Source organism: Mastomys coucha, unplaced genomic scaffold (genome assembly GCF_008632895.1).
Source record: "Mastomys coucha isolate ucsf_1 unplaced genomic scaffold, UCSF_Mcou_1 pScaffold6, whole genome shotgun sequence".
NCBI lineage: Eukaryota > Metazoa > Chordata > Mammalia > Rodentia > Muridae > Mastomys > Mastomys coucha.
The window spans coordinates 129,180,910-129,202,332 of NW_022196912.1; the positions used below are offsets into that span (position 1 = coordinate 129,180,910).

At 41.2% G+C, this 21,423-nt stretch overlaps 1 long non-coding RNA gene across 1 annotated transcript in view; it reads right to left on the reverse strand.

The window, feature by feature from the left end:
* LOC116080867 overlaps positions 1 to 6,725 on the reverse strand; it is a 12,435-nt gene extending 5,710 nt beyond the window's left edge. The window contains exons 1-2 of the long non-coding RNA XR_004114645.1: positions 6,620 to 6,725; positions 651 to 810 (exon numbers count right to left, since the gene is read on the reverse strand). This is a non-coding gene — a long non-coding RNA (uncharacterized LOC116080867). The remainder of the gene's footprint in view (positions 1 to 650; positions 811 to 6,619) is intronic.
* Between the last annotated feature and the right edge of the window lie 14,698 nt (positions 6,726 to 21,423).

Here is a 21,423-nt window from a genome sequence, read left to right on the forward strand (position 1 = left end):
CTGGCTGTCCTAGAACTCACTCTGTAGACCAGGCTGGCCTCAAACTCAGAAATCCTCCTGCCTCTGCCCTGCCTCTGCCTTCCAAGTGCTGGGATTAAAGGCATGTGCTACCAGTGCCTGGCTATGTTTCTTGGTTTTGTTTTTTGTTTTTTGTTTTTTGGGGTTTTTTTGTTTGTTTTTTTGTTTGTTTTTTGTTTTTTATTTTGAATAACACTGACCATCTGTGTTTTCCAAATTAGCATCACAAATAGATCATCCAGTTCCCTCTATAGCATCTTTCTTCTATGCATTCTAGCACAATTCCCTCCAGTCTTTGCCTCTGTCTGTCTAGGTACATGAACTGAGGATTAAACAGCATCCTGCCCTGGCTCCCTTACTCACATACACACACACTAAGTCTTTAATCCTGACTTGAAGACATACCTACTTCTGCAAATGCCTCATGCCATCTTGTCTCTTCTACTGTCAACTCCCTGTTCTCCATTGCTCCATTTGTCTTTGTTTTAAAGACAAATTCTAACTACTATTTTCCATTGCTTTTGCAATGAAGACTAAAAGTCTGTCATCTCTCCCATTCTTTGAGACTTCACCACCCACATTTCCTCCAGGGTCTACTTGTATTCAAGTTTAATTACCATGATTCTTCCTACCTCAACATCTCCATGATGCTTTTCACAGGATAAGAGCCTGCACATAGCCCATGTCCTTTCACATGATGTAAAGTTGATTTTCTCAGTGTCCTTTACCAGCAGTCAAACCTTAAGGAACCTCCATGGTTCAGGCCTTTGGCACCTTGTCACTTCTGTTCATCTTTAAAAAAAAAAAAAGATTATTATAAATAACTACACTGTAGCTGTCTCCAGATGCACCCAAAGAGGGTGTCAGATCTCATTACAGATGGTTGTAAGCCACCATGTGGTTGCTGAGATTTGAACTCAGGACCTTTGGAAGAGCAGTCAGTGCTCTTACCCACCAAGCCATCTCACTAGCCCTGTTCATCTTACTTACCAGAGTTTCAGTAGACATAATCTTTCTGCCTAGACTATAATCTACTAAGAGCAGAGACTGTATGAGTATTAATTTTTGATGGTTGTTCTTAGCATGCAAATGATAACCACATATCTCTTGAATGAATGATCTATAAACATTTACATACTGTACAAGACTCTCATTTAGTGAGTTTACATTCAAAGAATTCCTGTTACCTCTTGATAGTTTTATTAAAGGCTAAAGATAAATGTAATGAAACATATAATAATATAATAAAGATAAAAGGCTAGTGGCATAATTATCTCAAAAACAGCTGGGTCATGAAAATGCAAAATAATCCAGGAAGTCTTAATTTATTTGAGGCTATTCTAGAACTCCTGGAAAAATTCAGGATAAAAAGGAACATATTGTCTCTATATACTGAGAAGGAAAGATATCTTCAGAAGTGGCTATCTACTTGAAAACCTCAAGAGAATAACCCCCAAAACTCAGGTTTAATAGATGTTTAATGAGTTACCTATAAGACTATGAATCTTCACTTCTTACATTCTAGTAGTAATAGCAATTAAAAACATAAACATTAAAAAAAAAAAAAGTTATACAGAAGCCTTTGGATCGCAACAGCAGTGAAAACCTGTAACCTCCAAAGGATAAAGAGTAGGTCTTAGAATTGTCTAATTCCCAGAAAACTGCTACTGTATGACTGTTGCGGGAAATATTAAAAAATGAACCCGCCAACTCTCCACGGTGCTGGACCACGCCTCCACGCTCCTGCCTGCCTGCCTGCCAACTCTCTGGCTAGGCTGGACCACAGGGCTCCCACCGGCCATCTCTCCAGCTTCCCCTCCGTACCTCCCCCCTGATCCCCCACGAGTTCCTATCCGCTCATTATCATGCACCCAACAGTTAGCCAACACGTAATAACACCCAGTACCCCAGTAGAATCAAGACTCTTAATGCTTAATTAACCAATCGGATTTATGTATCAGTAATATCACAATTTACAAGATGCTAAAACAATAATTTCAGAGCCAGTTGATAATGATAAAAGCTTTATCCCAATATTTCTAATCTTGTGAAATCATAGCTACTTGTGGCTGGAAAACGTCATGCAGGTATGTATCTGCAGCCAGCTTGATTCTCCCCCTACTCTGAGACTCTCTGTTTCTGCCATTCTTAGCTCCGCCTTCTTTTCTCTGTCCAATCACAGGCCTCCCACTGCCCTAATGTGATTGAACAGGAAAAATCCTGCAACATATGACCTGTCTGGATCCTGGGAAGTCTATGTCTATTGTGTTTGTCAAACATTATCATTGAAGTTACCTGAGCCTTCAGTGCCTCTGGAGACAGATGATGACAGAACAACAAGGAAAATCCAGAAAAAGAAACTTGTAGAATGTTTGGGCGGCATAGAAAGATGCATGATGAAGGCATGTGCATCTGCAAAAGGTCTACAAAAGGCCTGGTATTGTTTCTGAATGCGACGAGTAGTTGATTAAAAGTGATCCAAACTACTTAGAGAAAGCTTGGTTTACTTGCTAACTAATCACATAAACTAACTGGGCAGGAACTTCAAATACTATGCCTTTTAGGTATTACAGTCAGTCCAAGAGAGCAGCACAAAGCCTATGGAGAGAAAGAAGGAGCTTGTTCACAGAATTTTCATTCTGTCTTACATTTTTAACCCCCGAATCATGAGGCACACACACAAAAATAATAATAAGATGTAGGCCATATGCTAATGGTGGGGGCAAAAACAGTAACACCTGTCTCTAAAGAAGTCCAGATGACCTTAAATCTGCTACTGCATATGAGTGGAATTACATGTCTAAAGAATGGGGTCATAGGAGAATGGTGTCTCACCAAGAAAAGAAAGTCATCAGAGAAAGAATACAAGTAGAAATTCTTGAATTGAATACAAGAACTCAAGGTCCACTAGAGTTCAGCAGATTTGAGAAAACAAAGAATTAGCAAAGAATGGTCCATAAGGACCATTTTCCTTATTCAAGGTACAAAGGTAATACAGAATGAGGAGAAATGTATGGTCATATAGTGAGAGACCCTTAAGGATGGAGAAGAACATCCTAAAAAAATGTTTTTAAGAAACACTATAGTCAGGCAGTGATGGTGCTTGCCTTCAATCCCAGCACTTGGGAGGCAGAGGCAGGTGGATTTCAGAGTTCATAGGCCAGCCTGGTCTACAGAGTGAGTTCTAGGACAGCCAGAACTAAGCAGAAGAAACCCTGTCTCAAAAAAAAAAAAAAAAGAAAAGAAAAGAAAAGAAAAAAGAAAGAAAGAAGGAAGGAAGGAAAGAAAGGAAGAAAGAAAGAGAAACACTATAGGCTGATGAGATGGTTCAGCAGATAAAGGCACTTGCCACCAAGCCTGATAACCTTTGTTCCATACCCAGAATCTATATTATAAGAACCGACTCCTGCAACTTCTCTAAACTCCACATGTATGCTGGCAAGTGTATGGGCACACAATATGTAAATAAAGTTATTTTAATAAGTAAAGTTATTTAAACTTTTTGAAAAGAAAACCAATATGAGGTTATGTGTGGTAGCACACACCTATAATTCCATCACTTGGGAAATAGAGGCAGAAAGATCAGGAGTTCAAGGCCAAACACACATATTTAATTCAGACCAGTCTGGACTATTTAAAAACTTGTCTCAAAAGAAGGAAATTTGGCAAAACCAAATATGATAGAAAATGTATATATTAAGCTGAAGTGGAATAAACTTTAAAAGAGCCACACTTAGGCAGATTATGATTAAACTATTGAAAGTCAAAGATGACAACAAGAAACTCCTTTCATGCCTCTCAGAACAACTGGGTTATTCTAACAGGGACAAATACGGGTAGCAAACTCAAAAGAAAGAAGACTGCCAGCCAAGAGTCCTCAACAACTTACAAAGTGAATAGGAAGTCAAGGCATTGTCAGATTTGGGAAGTAATACAAGGGTCTTAGACATGCTTACTACATAGCTCAGAGAGACTATCTGTGGGTTCTTAGTCCTCCTCCCTCAACCTTAGGACTGTTGGGATTGTATGCATGTACCACTACCCCAGTGTCATTTTTTTTCATGTGCTTGTGTGTATTCACGTTTATGTACATGCCACAGTGCACATGTAGAAGTTGAAGTTGAAGGGCAACTTTGTAGAGTCTGTTCTCTCCCTTGACTTTTAACGATGTTTCTGAGGGTTGAACTCAGGTCACCAGGCTTACATGCAAAGTGTCCTCATCCACTGAGCCATCTCATCAGCCCCCTATTGTCATACTTCTTAAACAACAGAATTTGTTGCTAACATGTTCTACAAAAATACTAAATGTGTTTAGTGTGCTTGTCTTTACCAATATTTATTTGTATAATATGGATTTGATGGATCTCTGAAAGAAGTCTGTGTTGTATCTCAGGATATGGGAAGCACTGGGGTCAGACCTCCCATGTCCAAATTCTATATGTGCCTCTGTATGCCTTGGGACTACCGTAGCTTCTCTATACTTCGAGTACCTATTGCCAAGGCAAGAAATAGCCATGATGCTTATCAAAAGGTGGTGGCGAGGCAAACTGGAAGCATCCTTGCAGAGTGATCTCAGCATCACTATTCCATGGTGAAGCACCAGACCTGGAGGAAGGACTACTGGTCTTAAGAGAAATACCCATCTTCCAAGACTAATTTCTTTTCCCAGAAGACCCCTGTGCTTAACATCAGAATCACATTTATCACAAGGGAAACTACAGGCAGTTCCCAACACACAAGTCTAAGTAAATGTCTAAATAACATGGTCAACAGGAGAAAGAGAACATCAAAAACATGATTTCTTTTTCTTCAAGGAAATTCACATGAAGATTTCACTGCTCAGGCCAGGTCACACTACCACAGTCTCAAGGCAAATGTTCCTTACTAGTGTCCCACAGTACACGTTGAAAGCACCGGTGTTGGCAAACAACATGCAACCTCAGTTCCTGGTTTCCCACAAGAACCACACACACACACACATGCACGAGACACATACCACATACATTTCAGGACTCATAACAGTATGGCACATACATTATGCAATGTGTCCATGAACAATATATAAAATATGCATGACACATTATCCAGTGCACATCAGAAACAATACAACATGCAAAATAATACACAGCATCTACATAGCACAACATATACAAAACACTATAACTACAACATGGCATATGCACAACACATCATAAATACAATACATAGCCTAGCTGCAACGGCACATAGTCAACACCACACAAAGCACACTTCATAAATACAATGGTATAGTATACAATACTGACACTGTATACCTCACATTCACCTGAATAACAATATACATACAGAATATTCAACCCAGTATATACAGCATACAACATAGTACATATACATACCACAAATGATATGCAATATACAACACAACCACACACACAACATAATGACACATGAGCAACATGGCTTACAGAACACATTATGCACACCATCTAATAGTAACAGGCAGTTAATGTGGACACAGTACACAACATATTTGCTGGGCTCTAACAATTATGCTAAGTCCAAGTGAGGATTTCTGCTCTTTGTGACTCTGCTGTCTTGTCCAAGAGTAACAAATATATTTATTTGTTCTATGTGAATTTGATGTAAATCTTATAGAATAACAGACCAACCAAGGCTAATCTCCAGCCTCCACAATGATGGAGAACAATTGATAGCCATTTTTTTCTGAGGTATTACAAATAGTTTTGTTGGGTTTTACTTCTTGCGATTCCCTTGTTCTGTGTTTATTTTTTATTACTCTGCATGCATGCATAGATGTGTAGGTCTGAGCATACCAGAAAAAAAGTCAGTTCTCTTATTTCACCATGTGGGTTCTGGGCATCAACCCCTGGTCATCAGGATTGTTGTCAAGATCTTGCCTTCATAGCGGTTCCATTTTTCCATTGTTAGATCCAATTTGATGAGATTTTGTTGGATTCAGACTGGTGATATTTTGTTAGGAAGTTTTACCTCTGTGTTCTGGAGAGCTATTGTATACTTCTTATAATATTTCTACTTAGTTTTAGAATTCCAGTGGGTGTCATAGAATGAGTTAGAAAGTATATGCTCTCTTTCTGTCCTCTGGATGAATTTTAGGGAATATGTGTAATTCCTTCTTAGAACATTTGGTAAAATATGATTGACACCTTGGTTATGGACTGTTGATTCATTTTACTTAATAGATGCAGACAAAGATTTTATATTTCTTCCTGTATAAATTTTGACAGATGGTGTCTTAAGAAATTGGCTTACTGTGTCATATAGGTTATCACGGGATTTTTTTTTCCTTCAAGTTCATAGGTTCAGTAGTGATATTTCCTCTTTCCTTCTGATATTAGCAATTTGTGATGCATAACTTTTTTTCTTAGTCATTTTGGCTAAAGACTATACATTTTTTAGATCAAAATAATTCTGTTGCTTGATTTCTTGCTTATTTCACTAGTCTTTTATGGCTTCATTGTTTGGTTTCTGATTGAGGTAAGGTAAAATGTACAGGGCCAATTGTATACCTGTCTGTTCTCTCATATGTATTAAAGTTTAGGTGTTGGGATGGAGAGATGGCTCAGAGGTTGAAAGGACTCACTGTGCTTCCAGGGGTCCTGAGTTCAATTCCCAGCAACCACATGGCAGCTCACAACCATCTGTAATGGGATCTTGGCGCCGTCTTCTGACATGTAGACAGAACACTGTACATAATAAATAAATAAACAAACAAATCTTTAAAGTTTGGGTGTAAATGGTTGTATTAATTTTATGTTACTGTGACCACAATGCCTGACTTTTGGTTAGTATTTGAATGGTATTTTTTCCACACATTTAATACTAGAACTTGTGAGATAGATAAAATGACCCAGCTATCCTCAACAATTTTGTTAAAAGTAAGGTCCTGTTAAGTTATATAAAATACTGTTAGAGCACTGTGAATGTTAATGATAGACCTTTATTTTAAGCCCCAGCTTTAATGTTCATTTTTCATTTAAATAAGCTAAGGTGTTGGAGGGCCAGGCTCATGTGAATCCTTGACAGCTGGTAGACCCTTTACTGGATTCCACTTGCCTGGAACAGGAGACTATCAGCCCATCAGCTAGCCAGGTGTATGCTTTGAACACTCATCAGATGCTATGAAGAAGCTGTGCTGCAACCATAGCTGCTCTCCACAGAAGCACAACTCCAGCTCTAGAAGATACTATTCTACCCATGACTATAGCTTCTACTGGACCAACTTTATGACATCATAAGCCTCAGTGAAATCCACCAGGGGATCATCTCCCCTGGTAGCGCATCAGAAAGTCTCTGAGTGGTACTCACAAAGTTATTCATTTGTGTGAACTTGCCATACTTTTTCTTTTCCATGTTCTATAATCAGGCTGTTCATTTTTCAAGTAAGCTGGGGGACATCCTCTTGTGCTATCTCTCACTGTTACACATTAAACCTATTTACAGGTGTCTCGAATGTTTTTTTTTTTTTTTTTGCCTACTTTTGAGCTTCTTCATTAATATTTTTGGCTGAGCTGGTAACACAAAGACCAAACTTTATGACCATCATAAGCCTCAGTGAAATCCATGCCAGGAGATCACCTCCCCTGGTAGCACATCAGAAAGTCTCTGAGTGGTACTCACAAAGTTATTTATTTGTATGAACTTGCCACACTTCTTCTTTTCCTGGTTCTATAATCAGGCTGTTCATTTCAATTCAGACAAAGAAGTGTCTGAATTGGCAGTAAAGAAATAGCAGTGGTGGAAGCAATAGAAGTTGTAACCACAGAATGCTTGAAGAGTTCCAGAGAAGATCTGGGACAGAGATAAAGGGGAGTAGATACACAAAGCAATGCCAGTTATGGCCTGACCTGTAATGGCCATCACAGGCAAAGTGAATTTTATGGTAGCATGACTCAGATGGACCTTTGGTACTGACTAATCAATTTTGCTACCAGTTATGAAATTGGTAAGAAGCCTACTGGGTTTTAGTTTGATCAGTATAAGCAGAAAAATTCTCAAACAGATGAAAAAGGAGGCTCCATTGGATTGTGCCAAAAGGGAATCTCAGGCTGTGAACCAATTTTCAGACCTGAGCTAGTTTAAAGACCCACAACCCCCTCAGTGTGGGCATGAACAGCTTCCCTTGAGGTAGAATCTTGATAACATACCTGAGTTTTACTGCTAGCCTTTCTCTAGTCTCTTCCCAGAGGGACCTGTGGCTTATACAAGGGTAACTGGAAAAGAAATAATCAGACATTCCCTAATCTATTGGATAGTGGTTTTGATTTGATGTCGATTCCCAGATATCCCAAGAAATGCTGTGGCCCTCCAATTAAAGTAGGGGCTTATGGAGGTCAGGGGATTGATGGAGCTTTGGCTGAAGTCTGACTCCCAGTGGGTCCAGTGGGTCCCTGAGATCATCCTGTGGTTATTTCCCCAGTTCCAAAATGTATATGGGATAGATTTACATAGAAGTTGGCAAAATTTTCACATTAATTCCCTGACCTGTAGAATGAGGGCTAATGTGGTTGGAAAAGCTATATAGAAGCCATTAGAGTTGCCTCTGTCTGGCAGTATTGTAAATCAGAACAGAATCCCCGTAGGTATTCCAGAAATTAGTGCCATCATCAAGAGCTTGAAAAATGCTGGGTTGGTAGTTACCAGCTTGTCACCCCTTAACTCTCTTATCTGGCCAGCGAAGAAGACAGATGTATCATGGAGAATGACAGTTGTCTATCAAAAATTCAAACAAGTACTGGTTGCTGACCAGATGTGGTGTCTTACTTGAGCAGATTAACATATCTCCTGGTTAGGTGGTATATAGTTATAACTCTAGCAAATGCCTTTTCTTGGTACCGGTCCATAACGACCATCAAAAGCAATTTGCTTTCAGTTGGCAAGATGATCAGTATACCTTTGCAGGTATATATCCTCAAGGATATGTTAACTCTCCTGCCCTGTATCATAACTTAGTTAGAAGGGATCTTGATTACCTGTCTCTTCTATTAAGTATTACATCGTTTCACTGTAGTGAATGTTTCATTGTGCTGATTAGGCCAAGTGAGCAAGAAATAGCAAACACTTTGGACTTGTTTTTAACACATATGCACATTAGAGGATGGAAGATAAATCCAACCAAAAACCTTCTGCTGTGGGGTATGCAAAGATACTAGTTCTAAGGTGAAGACTAAGTTATCACACCTGGCCCTTCACAACACCAAGAAAGAAGCCCAAAATTTAGTTGACCTATTTAGATTTTAGAGACAGCACATTATTCAATTAAGTGTGTTATTTCAATCCATATACCAAGTGACTCAGAAAGCTTCTAGCTTTGAATGGGTCCTGAAACAGAAGGTTCTTCAATAGGTCCAGGCTGCTGTTGAGGCTTCTCTACCACTTGGACCATGTGATCCAGCAGACAGGATGGTACTTGGTGTCAACAGCAGATGGAGATGCTGTTTGGAACCTTTGCCAAGCCTCTGTCAGTGAATCACAAAATAGACCTTCTTCATTTTGGAGCAAGGTTCTACCATCATCGCAGACAGCTATTCTCCTTTGAGAGACAGTTCTTGGCTTACTATTGGGCCTTACTGGAAACTTAACATTTTATAATGGGCCATTAAATTACCATGAAACATGAGCTGGGTGCTTTCTGGTCTGCTGAGCCCTAAAGTAGGACATACACAGCAGCAATCCAATATCAAGTGGAAGTGGTATGTACTTGATCCAGCTGGACTAGGTCCAGAAGATACAGACAAGTTACATGAAGAAGTTGCCCAAATGCCTATGGTTTCTAATTCTGTCAGTTGTGAAGCATATACCTATAGCCTCATGGGGTGTATCCTATGATTGGTTGACTGAGGAAGAGAAGACTGGGGCCTAGTTTGCTGATGGTTCTGCACATTATGCAGGCACCACCCAGAAGTGGATAGCTACAATATAACTCCTTTCTGGGACAACCCTGAAAGACACTGGTGAAGGGAAATCTTAACAGTGGGCAGAACTTCTGGCAGTATATATGTTTATACATTTTGTTTGGAAGGAGAACTAGCCAGGTGTGTTGATTGTTCAATGATTCATTGGCTGTAGCCAATGAGTTGGCTAGATGGTCAGGGACTTGGAAAGGTCATGATTGGAAATTTGATGAGAAAGACATCTGAGAAAGAAATGTGTAGATAAATCTCTACCTATGGCTGTCCTATTCTATGGACAGTCATTCCCATTTTGCCAACCATCCCTGTCATTGCCTAATAAACCCATAAACAAAGTGGCCTTGGTGACAGAGATGAGGGATGTGCATGGGATCAACAGTATGGACTGCCATTAAGCAAGTCTGACCTGATTACAGCTGCTGCTGAGTGCCAGAGATGTCAACAACTGAGACCCAACACTGAACCCCAGATATGGCATTAATCCCCAGGGTGACCAGTCAGCAACCTGGTAGCAGGCTGAATACATTAAACCACTTCCTCCATAGAAAGAACAATGCTTTGTTCTTACTGGAGTGGATAGTATTCTGGATATGAATTTGCCTTTCCTATATATAAAGCATCTGCCAAATCACTATCCGTGGACTTACACTATACCTTGCCCACCATCATGGAATTGCACCCAGAATTGCTTCTGACCAAGTAACTCACTTCACAGCCGGAGAATTACAACAGTGAACCCACAGTTCTGGAATCCAGTTTCCTAACATCCTGAAGCAGCTGCCTTGACAGAAAGACTGAATGGTCTTTTGAAGATACAATACAATGCCAAGTGTGTGGCAGCGGTCTGGAGTGCTGTGCTAGGGTTCTCCTGAAGGCTGTATAAGCTTTGAATCAGTGGTCCAACATATGGTATGGTTTCTCCCATAGACAGGATTCACAGGTCCAGGAATCAAGGGGTGAAAAAGGAGTTCTACTCACTATCTCTCCTAGTGACTCACTAGGAAAATTTTTGCTTCCTGTTTCTGGAACCTTAAATTCTTCTGGTCTAGAAGTTTTGTTTCCAGAGGTAGGAGCATTTCTGCCAGGAGCCAAAACAAATGTTCCAGTGAACTGGAAGCTCAGACTTCCTTCTGACTCTTTTGGGCTTCTGATGCCCTGAAGCCAATAAGCTAAGAAAGAAATTACAGTTTTAGGAGGGTTGGTTATCTCAGATTAACCAAGAAGGAGTTGGAGATATGAAAGATTATGTCTGGAATGCAGAGGATCCTTTGGGGAGTCTTTTGGTTCTACCATGTCCTGTGATTAAAGCCAATGAAAAGCTACATCAGCCTAATCCAAGCAGGATGACAAAGGGCACAGACTCATCAGGAATGGAAGTATAGGTCACTCCTCTAGGAAAAGAGCTGAGACTTGCTAAGGTGCTTGCAGAGGGTGGAAGAAATACAGAATAGGTAATAGACTAAGGTCCATATATACCAGCTAAGGCTACATGACCAATTGTAGATATGAGAATTATAACTGATATGAGTGTTTCTGTTATATTTTGTTAAGAATGTGTTTGTAAAAATATTTTTGATTTTTCCCCTCAATTTCCTTGTCATATAACATCAATTAAGAGATTATCAGTGGTTATAATATTTAAGTTTGAGATACTAAACAATAAATGTCCCTCAAAAGACATTGTTACCTATTCTAAACTTATAATGTGTTTGTGGTTATACAAAGAGTAGTTATATCATGTTAGACATAGTCATATCTGGTTATTGTTTTCAGTTAGAAATGAATCACAACATAAGGAGCTATGATTGTGTGTCAAGTTGGGTAGACGTATGATAGCTGTCCTTCTCTTTTTTAACACATTAAACATTTTATTTTACACTAAATGTAATAAATAATAAAATAATAAATAAAATAATAATAAACAATCTTATTTTACATCTCCACATTTTTATAAGTACATTTAGATGTAAATAAATATGTCTTCATGAATTGCAGTTCTTTGCTGTTAGGAGGAAATGAGTACATTCGTGAGACCCTTGGGTGGTAACCATGCTTTGTTTCCTATATGGTGCTAATTAAACATCTACATTCCCTCAAGGGAAATGCAACATACTTCAGCTTTAGGATTTTTTCATATTTGTTTACATATATAATATTTAAATAAGAACATACTCCAAGAGTATATAAATGTGCTATAGCAAACATAAATTCTGTGGGAATATAAAATTCCAAATGTAGCAAAATCATAATTGTGCTTAGAGCTTAAGTGAGTAGATATTTTCATTATAGTAGTGGCCCAAAGATCAACCTTTGTGTATTCTGAAAGTCATAACAGGTACTCAACTATTCATTTTTAAATGTGGCATATAATGATTTTTTTAAAATTTATTCACTTTACAACCCAATATCAACCCTTCCTGTCCTCCCAGTCCCCACCTAATACAAGTTCTGCCTCCTTACACTTTCCCTTTCTCTTTTGAGAAGGGGAAGCCCCCCTCTGAGTGTCACTCCCTACTACACTAACACAACACCCTCCCCACAACCCTGCACATCAAGTTGCTGAGGGGCTAGGAGAATCCTCTCCCACCGAAGCCAGACAAGGCAGTCCATTTATGGGTGCAGAATCCACAGGCATGCAGGCAACGGAACCCTCATGAAGACCAAGCTGCTCATTTGCTACATATGTGCTGCGGAGTGGGGAGGCTAGATCCAGTCAGTGCTCCATCTTTGGTTGGCGGTTCAGTCTCTGGGAGCCCCCAAGGGTCAAGGTTAGTTGACCCTTCCTGTGGAGTCCCTGTCCTCTTTGGGTCCCTCAGTTCTTCTCCCAGGTCTTCCATAAGATTCCCAAGCTTCATCTAATGGGTGTGAGTCTCTGCATCTTTCCATTGGCTGTTGGGTGGAGCTTCTCAGAGGACAGTTATACTAGGTTCCTGCCTCTGCAGGCTGTCCCAAGCTGACCAACTATGATTGTGGGTATATCTGACTCTGCAGTGATGACTATTCTTGGTGGTCATTTTGACTACATCAGGAATTAACTAAAATCCAAATGGCTAGGCACAACTGTGAAGGATTGTTTTCTTCCTTAAATCATCTGAGTTGGGAAGGAACAGCTTTAATCAAGAAGTGGGAAAATATACCTTTAATCCAGACTTTTTGTTGTTGTTGTTGTTAAAGATTTTTTTTTTTTTGGTTATTTTCTTTATTTACATTTCAAATGTTATCCCCTTTCTCGGTTTCCCCTCTGCAAACTCCCTAACCCCTCCACCCCTGCTCCTATGAAGGTGCTCTCCCACCCACCCACCCACTCCCACCTCGGTGCCCTAGCATTCCCCTATGTTGGGGCATTGAGTCTCCACAGGACCATGGGCCTCCCCTCCCACTGATGCCAAATAAGGCCATCCTCTGCTACATATGTAGCTGGAGCCGTGGGTCCCTCCATGTGTACTCTTTGGTTGGTGGTTTAGTCCCTGGGAGCTCTGAGGATCTGGTTGGTTGATATTGTTGTTCTTCCTATGGGGTTGCAAACCCCTTCAACTCCATTAGTGCTTCCCTTAACTCCTCCATCGGGGTCCCTGTGCTCAGTCTGATGGTTGGCTGCAAGCATCTGCATCTCGGCATCTGTATTGGTCAGTCTCTGCAGAGCGTCTCAGGGTACAGCCATACCAGGCTCCTGTTGGCAAGTGCTTCTTGGCATCAGCAATAGTGTCTGGGTTTGGTGTCTGCAGATGGGATGGATCCCTAGGTGGGGCAAGACATGGTTTCTGTCATGAGACATGAGTACTCCTGGCTGTCCTGGAACTCACTGTACAGAACAGGCTTGCCTTGAACTCTCAGGGATCCACCTGCCTCTGCCTCCTGAGTTCTGGGATTAAAGGTATCCTCTACCACCATCTGGCTTAATTGAGAACTTTTTTTTGAGGTGGAAAGATTCATCTTTAGTGGGGGCCATACCTTCTGCTAGGAGTCTGTATAAAGGTCATGTCTACTCTATCTTATTCTCACTAGCAAGTCCATTCCTTCACTGGCATTATTTTTTTGGAATTCTGGCACATACTGAAGACCAGCTGAGACATCCAGATTTGTGGACTGAACTACTGAATTCTTGATCCTTCCTTAGGTAGACAGCCATTGTTGAACTATCTGGACTAGCTTACAAGCCTATAAGCGACTCTATTAAATCATATATATCTATATATATATATACATATACATATATATATATATATGATTTTATGTTATATGTATTATTATATATTAATTCAGTAAGTTATTTTACTCTGGAAAACCCTGACTAATATACATATATGAGATTTGCCATTTATGTGTGTTATAAGCACACAGAATTCATTGTGAGGTGTTCAGAATTTTCTGTATTTCTAAAGTTGTGCATTACAAAATCTTTTCTGTAAAAGATGGCTGGTCTTGAGCAACCAGAGGCCTGCAAAGGTGCTTGGCTGTGATTTTGAGATGGTTCTAATCAGCCCTGACTCTCTTCTGCTTCCACTGGGTCCCTCCTACTCAGCCAGTCAGTGTCTCACAAGCCCCAGGGTGTGTAGGAGATGAAAATAGGGCTGGGAAGATTGGTACATGTCTACAATTTCAGTCCTTGGAAGGCTGAGGGATGAGAATCAGGAATTCAAGGCCACATAGTGAGTTTATGTCTAGCCCGGGCTACATGAGACTCTACCTCCAGAAATAATCTGTTTATGTCATATTTGTTCTTAGCACACTTGAAAGAGTTTACCATGACAGAGTGGACAAACTCTTCCTCTTGTAAACTCTGGTCTCCTTGGCCTCTGGATTTGGTAGTGATATGTCTAGCCCGTGTCTCTTTGCTTGTCAGCTCTTCTTGTTACCCAATGGGCCCCTCTCAGTATTCTAATCTTTGCCTAGAGTACTTGATAGCATTGATTCAAGAACTTGAAAGTGTTCTGTGCAGCCCCCTGCCCAGGTATGGACTTGACTGGTTTGGGCAGGCCCAGATTTGTTTGTCTTTTTGAGGACTTTGTTTTCAGCTCCTGCCTAGAGTCTTTAATATCACACTTCTTCTAGGAAGACTTCTGCAGGTGACTCTGTAGTGTAGGGGTAGCAGCTTCAGGTGCAAGCCTCAACTGGTGTAAATTATCTTAATGTTGTGCTCATAGCTATCTCCCGGTTGGATGAGGAGAAGCTTCTAATGCCAGCTCAGAGAAATTGTGTTCTGAACCCCACTCTGAGCATCTGTATTAATGTGCATGCTTACATCATTTCTGAGATATGGTTTCAACCATGAAAGCTTCCCTTGTAAAGTATGTAAATGATGTGTCCATTACTGCTCACTTCTGATGATGTTCATTACTCCAAAGTTCATCTCTATTAGCATTCTCTATGTACTGTCTTCCACCTCAGCAAGTCCTAATCTGCTTCCTGTTTCTGCAGATTTGAGAATAACCAGATCTTTCATATAAGGGCACCACTCACTATGGCTATTAGTGTCTGGCTTCTTTCACCCAGCACAATGCTTCAAGGTCATCCCTTGGTCAGCATGTCATTGTGTTGTGGCTGAATACCGTTCCACTGAATAAACAGAATACTTCTTTGTGTGCATTTGCCTGTTGATAGGCATTTGGATTGCTTGCCTTTATTTAGTCACGTGGTAGACTTGAAAGGCTTGTATCAAGTATGCATTGGAGGGATGCTGGGATAACACCTCACCAGCCAGTGCCGTTCCCCATTGTAGTTTCAGATGACATTGGAGCATCAGCAATACAATTTTCAAGGTTCTCCATTGCACATTTTCTAAGATCACTTTCTGTTACTTGAGATCAGAGGGTCCTACCTCCTCCTGGAAGCTGTGGGTAGGATAGAAGTCAAATACTGCTCACCGTTAACCAGGCTGCTGGTTCGGTTTTTGAGTATCTGTAGCTGGTGTTGCGACCTTGGGCCAATGCGAAGGCTTCTCTGCAGTGCGCTTTCCTTGGATCTTCACCATTAGCAGAACAGGGTGATCTAGTGACAGCTGCCTAGTGTTGCTAGTGTTACAGCTACCAAATGCCTTGCGGGTTAGATCTCATGACAGCTGTCACTGCTGGCGCCTTGCTTTCCCTTTCTCACAAAGGCAAAAATGCTGCTACTGGGCAGCAGTGACAGTGGCAGTCACTGTACCTGGCAGTAGCAATGAGGGGCAACGGAACTTCCAGAGAACAGCCAGGACCAAGGACAGGGAGGGGTGAGGGAAGTAGACAGAACACACTGGATACTGACAAGTTGAACTCTGTGCTGAAGGATAAAGGTTATAGAACTCAAGGCCTACATCTAAGAAAGCTGTAATACTATTACCATCTCTTGCTGCTGCTCAAGGCTTCCAAAAAGCCAAGGAATAAGACATCTGCCAAGTTAGGGCTGGAGAGATGGCTCAGTAGTTAAGAGCACTGACTATTCTCCCAAAGGACCTAGGTCTAATTCCAGTACCCACATAGCTGCTCACACCTGTTTGTAACTCCAGTTCCAGGAGATCCAGTCACCCTTACACAGAGCTACATGCAGGCAATGAACATAAGTAAAAATATTTTTAAAGAAAGAAAATATCTGCAACATGTGTAAGCTGCTCTGCTTTAAAGCAGTAAGCTTCTTTTGTGTGCCTGTTTCCTTCATGCAGGGTATGATTGTTGCTATCGTGAATCAGAGCAGCTGTGTTTGTCCTCATGGGGATCCCATATGGAGGGAAGGGAAAGACTCACAAAGCTTCTCTCCTCCCTGAGGGTGCATAAGTAACAGCAGTGTCTTGGAGGAGGAGATTCTTCAGTGGCCTTGTACTCTAGTAGTGAGACTTGTCCAAATCATCACCTGGGATGTGGCTGCCTACGTGTACGTAGCTTCTTACCCAGGCTCCTGGAAGCAACCTTGTTGAACTCATTGGGTTCTCACACTTACTTGAATGGGAGAATTTGTCTGATCTGTTATTCCTCTTTGTATCTAGGGTGAATAGAAATAGGCTCCCAGGAAAACTCTCACACAAGTCTTGGCACCCAAACTGGGCTTTCAGAGCCAAACATGAGTCTTGGGGGAATAATTACATGTCTGCTTCAATAAGCTATGCACCCGAGGCTAAGCTGTCTGAAGGTTGAGCACCCATGGAAGGAATCCCAGGGTGGTCATCATCTTCTGTATATGGAGTAATGAACCTGCTTGATGAATGGGACCTGCCATTTGAGTACAGGATGCTCCCCAAATGGATAATGAACTAGAAATTATGTTGCAACCCTGAAAGTAGCACATATGGGACAGAGGTAAGCAGACCATGGTGTTTGCTGCATGGCCTTTGCTGTGAGCAAAAAGACATGCAACTAATGCTTTGCTCTCTGCTCAGAGAGAGCTTGCCTCTGTAAGGAAGGGATGGCAGCTGGGAAAAGTCATTTAGTGCTATCCTTCACAATAACTTTTAACATGGGACAAAATGTGGGGAAAACAGAGGATGAAAGGGTTTACCATTTCTGAAGATAGCTGGGGCATAAAGGGAAGAGCATAGAAATTGAATCTGTTCTAAAGAGCCCTTTCTGTGATCTGTATAATCTTGACACCTGTGGGAAGAATTGGACAGTACAGAAGGGAGAAAATGAAGAACTATTAAAGATATTTCTCATCTCCAGTCTTTAATATAGAAGAAGTAAAAATTCATGATCCAGTACATAGATAAGGGATTTGATGATAGAAACTGATAACCTGGGAGTATGCTGCCTCTGAACTGCTTGAATTGGAGCAAGGCTTTTAGATAGGAAATGATAGTGCTCCCACAGCCTAGCTCATGAGGCTGTATGTGGGATATCTCATGCTCACAAGGGTCAGCAGTCAGCCTTTGGATATTCTGCCCATCCTTCTGTAAAAAGCTTCAGATAGGATCAGCCTGAGTTCTGTGGATAGAGAAGTTCAGTGATATAAGCACGGGTTCCTCCTAGAGACAAAGGCTCCATCACATGAAGTACTACAAGATGAATCAGTCTTGGATGAACTGGTTCGTACAAACATTAGTGACGGTTGGTAGCACTATTTGTGGTCCTCACGAATATCAGATACCAGAAGACAACAGGGGAAAAACAGGCATTTTTGTGGAAATTGGGCAGGATAGAGACCATATTTGATACTCAGTGCACTGGAATGGGTAGGTCTGTCTTCATAGAAGGACTGAGAGATGTTAATTTAGGAAGAATCCAAGACTGGAAGGTTTTGTGGCTTTGTTGGCTTCTATGGTAGGGTCTAATCCTTATGCACTAGGAGAGGCAGTGGTGGCTCTGAACGATTTAGTCTGGCATGTAATAAGGGTTTTTAGGCTGCTGAAACACTCAGGAAGGAAAAAACATTGAAAAGAAAGTGCTGGTTCACTATTTTTTAAAAGACAAGGTCTCATATATCCAGGCTGGCAGAAAACTATGTAGCTGAAACTGATCTTCAGCTTCTAATTCTCCTGCTGTAATTATAGGCATGCCCAATCACTTCCAGTTTGATACTGGGCAATCCCTAGTATCAAAGTATCCAGGGCTTCATTCATTCTCAGCAAACACTCCAACTGACCTATATCTTTAGCACTCTGATGGTCTCTTATAAGTAGTTATCTCAAAATTTGTGTCAAGGCATAGTTCTAATGGGGGATACTGATAAAAAGACAAATTCAGTGCTTGTGAGCCTCGAGAATGCTTTAACTCTGGACAGTTCACTGATGCCATAAATGATAGCACAGTGCAGGTGAAAAAGATTAAGTTGTCCTAATAACAGCAAAGTGTTCTCCCCACATGGACTATACCATGTGTGTTTCTGGCAAGGAAGAAGACTGATGATGAAGACTGCTAACCCAGTCCCTTTAAGAAGCCAGTGGCTGCAGCACCAGCGTGAAGACTGTCAGACTCAGAGGGTGGTGGGACAAGCAAGCAGGAGCTTAGGCTATCAAGCTTGGTGGCAAATGCCTTTACTTGCCAAGCTATTTTGCAGACTCCTAGTGGTCTTAGTCAGGACAAAATCTGGGATCAGAATTTTCATAAGCAATTCATATGTTCTCAGCAATTCTACAGTGATGAGTTAATGTTTTCCTTAGGCTGTCCTAGATTTATGCCATGGCTAAAACTATGCCTCAGCTTTGTAGTGATCTCCACAAGACACCCTGGGAGAACTTGAGTGGATTCAGGCTCATCTTTCCTCATTATTTTGTCCTTAGGAAAGGTCAAGAATATAAGGGGAATTACAAGCAGGGTAGGATTTATTTTTGTGGCCACATTAGAATCTCATCATTCAGCTCTCCCCCCACTCCCAGTTCCTCTTACCTGAGAAGTGGGCAGCCAGTCCTGGAGACTCAGCCTTCTCATTTCTGTTCCTTTTCCAAGGATTTCCCACAGTTCAGCCCTTCCATCTCAAGGGAGTCGCAGAGCATGGCTTGTCTTCTTAGGTCAGCAAAGGAACTGCAGAGTGTTGAGCCCAGCTAAAGGGCCTGCCTAAAGTTTTCTGTTCTGCTTTTTCTTTAATTCTTGTACTCTGAGAATATGTTATCCATATCTGTGCTTCCTGAGATCTAATTTACTCTTAGAAACCACCAAAGGGAAAGAAATATTTCTCCGGTCACTTTCTAATTAGCTTGGAGTCATGAGTCTTTTGCAGAATCGATGGCTAATTGGTGGCTGGGTCCTGTGCAGTTCTGGATTCTCACAGAGGGCAGGAAACCTTCATAGCCATCCACACTGCAAGATTTCATCCAGAATGGCTTGAAGAACTCACTTTGGTCAGGACTCTGTTGGTTCCTAGCTATTACAAGTTTATTGTTTTAGCTCATTTCCAGATACAATTATGATAAAATTGTAAATTTTACATACTTTTCTCTCTCTCTCTCTCTCTCTCTCTCTCTCTCTCTCTCTCTCTCTCTCTCTCCCTTCCTTCCTTCCTTTCTTTTTTTCTTTCTTAAAAAAAAAAAAGCTCCTTGTATGTAGCTGAGGCTCAGTTGAAACTAGCCACATTCCTGCCTCAGCTTCTGAATACTAGAATTAGTCATAAGTTACCACACATGCTTTTGTGTGACAAACTTTGTATGATAGACTATATTTCTGGGTGAGTTTTTAAGGAACTGTTAGCATTGGTGTCCTTTGGAAAGAACTGCTATGAGTCCTAGAGCCAGATTGCCTTACACCTTTTGAATCTGAGTCAGGTAATTGCCTAACCCATGCAATTCAAAAGAAATATCCGGGCTTTGCCCTTCACAATTAGTCCATTATTAAAGGTATTGCCATCATTGAAAGGTATTATTTTAGTCAATTTTAACTATTTCAGTTTGTTTTATAAGTACTTGCCATGAGGTCCAATTCTAGCTCTGCCCTTTCTCATTAGTCACATTGTAAGGTTTTTAAGAACAGAGGTGACATCATTCATTCTTTCAGAAGACTGATCTACAATCTAGAGTGTGCTGGGCCTTGAGTTGTGGTGAGTGAATGACTGCATGCCTGGCTTCTAGAATCTAGTGGGGGAGAGGAGAAAAGAGAGGACAAATACTCACAGGTAGTAGAAGAGTGTAAACTGGGTGCTAAGCATTTCTTCCCATAGATGTAGAGCTGTAGCTTGCCAGTGGGTTATGCAGGAGGAGAGGCACTCTCCTAGCGGAGCAGGCTGCATGAGCAGGGTGTGTGTATATATGGCCACCGCCAGTTTCATGCTGCCCTGCCCCTGGCGTGTTCTCAATTCTTCACTGATATAGAGGTATAAAGGTATAGGCCTTTTAAGTGTAAGAGGACCCCACACTACAGTAGGTCCTGAGACCTTAGCATAATGGACTTCATGATGGAAGCACCATTCACACTGTAAAACTCAGCATGTAGACAACACCACCAAAACGAAAACGAAGACTTCATCCAACAAAGTCCATAGATCCGGGAAAATCTCCAAATGTACTAACCTTGCTGTTTGGCTTCTCTGGTTATGCTTCTGGCTAAGTGTTCTTGTTAACTGAAGTATGTTAACACAGTTAACATTGTGTGTGTGTGTGAGTGTGTGTCTGTGTGTGAGTGTGTATGTGTGTATGTGTACATGTGTGTGTGTATATATATGTATGTGTGTTTGTGTGTGTGTGTCTGTGTGTGTGTATGTGAGTGTGTATGTGTGTATGTGTGTGTCTGTGTGTGTGTGTGTGTGTGTGTGTGTGTGTTTTAGAAGCTCACTCTGAAAAAGTCTTGGAGCTACACTGGGATTCTAAACATCAAGTGTAGTTCCTGGCTGGATGATAAAGACTTTTTATTGGCTTAAACCATGTCCGAGAAGTCTTCTCTGGTGGATACCCCACAACATTTCTGGAGGCCCCAGCACGATCCTAGAAAACAGACTTTGAGACACCAGGGTCTCAGAGACCTCAGAGCATAGAAGAGTGCAGTGGTCAGGGAACTTGTAGGGGGGTGCACAACCGGACATGTCTCAGGTTCCCAGAACTCCCTTTGATCAATTGCTGTCTGATGGTTCAGAGGGATCCGATACC